The sequence below is a fragment of the Porites lutea genome, chromosome 6, assembly GCF_958299795.1.
Source record: "Porites lutea chromosome 6, jaPorLute2.1, whole genome shotgun sequence".
Taxonomy (NCBI): domain Eukaryota; kingdom Metazoa; phylum Cnidaria; class Anthozoa; order Scleractinia; family Poritidae; genus Porites; species Porites lutea.
Genome location: NC_133206.1, coordinates 26,762,624 through 26,765,123, shown reverse-complemented (window position 1 = coordinate 26,765,123; position 2,500 = coordinate 26,762,624). Strand labels below are relative to the sequence as shown.

At 39.4% G+C, this 2,500-nt stretch overlaps 3 non-coding genes across 3 annotated transcripts; 1 reads left to right on the top strand and 2 right to left on the bottom strand.

Moving 5' to 3' along the window:
- Nucleotides 1-122: 122 nt before the first annotated feature.
- Nucleotides 123-195, bottom strand: Trnar-ucg (transfer RNA arginine (anticodon UCG)). Its single transcript has one exon. It is a non-coding gene; the product is annotated as a tRNA-Arg (tRNA).
- Nucleotides 196-562: 367 nt separating this feature from the next.
- Trnar-acg (transfer RNA arginine (anticodon ACG)) lies at nucleotides 563-639 on the top strand. The gene is given in 2 exon segments: nucleotides 563-599; nucleotides 604-639. It is a non-coding gene; the product is annotated as a tRNA-Arg (tRNA).
- A 1,422-nt stretch (nucleotides 640-2,061) lies between these two features.
- Nucleotides 2,062-2,134, bottom strand: Trnar-acg (transfer RNA arginine (anticodon ACG)). The gene has a single exon. It is a non-coding gene; the product is annotated as a tRNA-Arg (tRNA).
- Between the last annotated feature and the right edge of the window lie 366 nt (nucleotides 2,135-2,500).

Sequence of the window (2,500 nt, the reverse complement as noted above, 5' to 3'; positions counted from 1 at the left end):
AAGAAATAATGAAAATCGCGGAAGTTCTTCATTCCAGTATAATTAAAGCACAAATTATTTTTTATCTCAAAAAGGTTATGAGTTGTTTCAAACAAAACGAAAGAACCAAATGTAAAAAAGTACGACCCCGCCAGGACTCGAACCTGGAATCTTCTGATCCGAAGTCAGACGCCTTATCCATTAGGCCACGAGGCCGACATAGCATACACAGAATTCTACTGCTATTTCAAAATCAACTGTATTACAAATATGCACTGTAATATTGTTATTTTGTGTTTGCATTTAAATGAAGAAAGTGACTCTCGAGATTTTTATTCTTTTCTCCTCCCTTTTTTCTTCACCTTGCAAATATTCTCATTGTAAAAGGTATTGGATTGATGTTTCCCCTGAAGCAACTTTGTTTGGATAGTATTAATGTTGTTAATTGTACAGCATTCAATCTTCGTGGCTTTAAAAATATCTGTCGTTATTTCAGTGCCGCAACTAAAACAATATCCAACCAAAGTCAATACTATCAGAGGAGCAAAATTAATTAAAATTAAAAACCCAATCAGCTATAACAGGCCCCGTGGCCCAACGGATAAGGCATCTGACTACGAATATATCAGGGGATTCCAGGTTCGAATCCTGGCGGGGTCGAAGTTTTAATTTTTTTTCCTGTGTTTTAAAGAAAGCTGCTACTTTAACAGTTAAAAAAAGTTGGTTATAAATGGTGCTATTTGACGACATGATCCAGTGCCTTTTCTGCCGGACGTTCTGATCGACCAGTTATGTAGGGAGGGCGACATATGAACGAAGCACTTGATGGACAAGGCTTCTCATTCCTGTGTACAGAGCCCACACTGATAAAAACCAAGCATGCAATTCAGCGAAAATTCGCCCAAGTTGAATGGACTTAATCTTAATCCTTCATTAGAGAATTCTTAGCCTACGTTGGGCGCACGAGCTTGGACGCGGTTTTCCCCTTCATTCTTCTTCCCTACCGATCCCTTCGCCTTCAATAGCGTCCAAAGTTTTTCGCTCCCTTTTCCTTTTTTTTCGGATTCCTGTCAATTATTCGAGAGGCGACTTGTTGTTGGGGCATCTCGGAAACTTGACCATCGACCTCAAATTGAATTAGAGCAAGGTGGTGTCTCTCATCTTAATTAATTGGCCATCCATCATTTGCTAGCAAAATCTTAAATCAACATCACTGATGTAAATATTTTACTTAGTTTTGTCGACATTAAACCGAAGAAATAACTTCAGAGCGGAGACAATAGTAGAATTCAGTTTCACCAATGTTTTCCTAGAAGGGTTCGTTATTGTTAGATCTAGGTAGGTAGGGGGGCTATAATTCGTTTTGATTTTGTAATAAAAGTTAAGTCAAGTTAGGACAGTGTTTAGTAGAAATTTCTTTGAGAACCTGCAACCTGAAATTAGTTCATTTCTATTCAGTGTTAAGGGTAAACATTACAGGTTTACAAATTATAAACGTTAATTCTGATGATGTCGATAAATCAAGTTTCCTAGAAACCACAACAACAAGGCCCCACATAAAAAAATTGTATGCAGAGAATTCCCTGGTCCGATTGACAGGCGTTGGAAAGAAAGAGAAAAAGGCGCAAATTACTGCGAACCAACCTCGTTCCCAGGGTTCTCTCCTACTCGTCCCTACGGAGCAAGAGAGACGACGCTTAGGAGAGAAAACCTGGGAACGAGGTTGACTGCGAACGTGGTAGGACGCGAAGGACTCGCTAGGGAAGGAGAAGGAAGGCGAACGCAACGTCATAGCTTCTTCGCCAAACGTAGGCTAAGAAGTCAACTTAGGCGAATTTTTGCTGAATTGCTTGGTTCTTATCAGTGTGGGTTCTGTACACAAGAAGAAGCCATGTCCATCACGTGCTACATTTTATGTCGCCCTCTCTGCATAACCGGTAAAAGTGTGTCGATCAAAACCTCTGGTCAAAAAGAGCGACACCGTAATTAGTAGCGTAGGCGAGGGCTCATGTTATCAATAAGACCACCGTTTATAACCCTTTTTGAAATTTCTTAACGATATAGGACAAAAATATAAAGCTTCGACCCCGCCAGGATTCGAACCTGGAATCCCCTGATTCGTAGTCAGATGCCTTATCCGTTGGGCCACGGGGCCTTCTGTAATGGGCGGGTCGGATTTCAATCCCAAGTAACTCACTCTGGTTGGATATTACATTTTTTGCTCTTCATTAAAAGAAAATATAAATTGATCTTATTTCCAGGAATTCAATAACATCTTAGGAAGAACATATCCACGAATTAATCTTCATTTTAATCATCCGTCGTTTCATTTGCGCAATTACCATGATGCTAATGCATCTTCAATAACACCACTGGAATTTCGTTTTCTTTATTTTACAGTGTATTATGTCTTGTCTTTGAAAAACATGTGTATCAATAACAGGTGTTTAAAAGGTATTTCAGTGGGTATACTTGAGTTGTGACAGATGTTTTTAAAGCCACTAAGAATGCATGTAGTCAC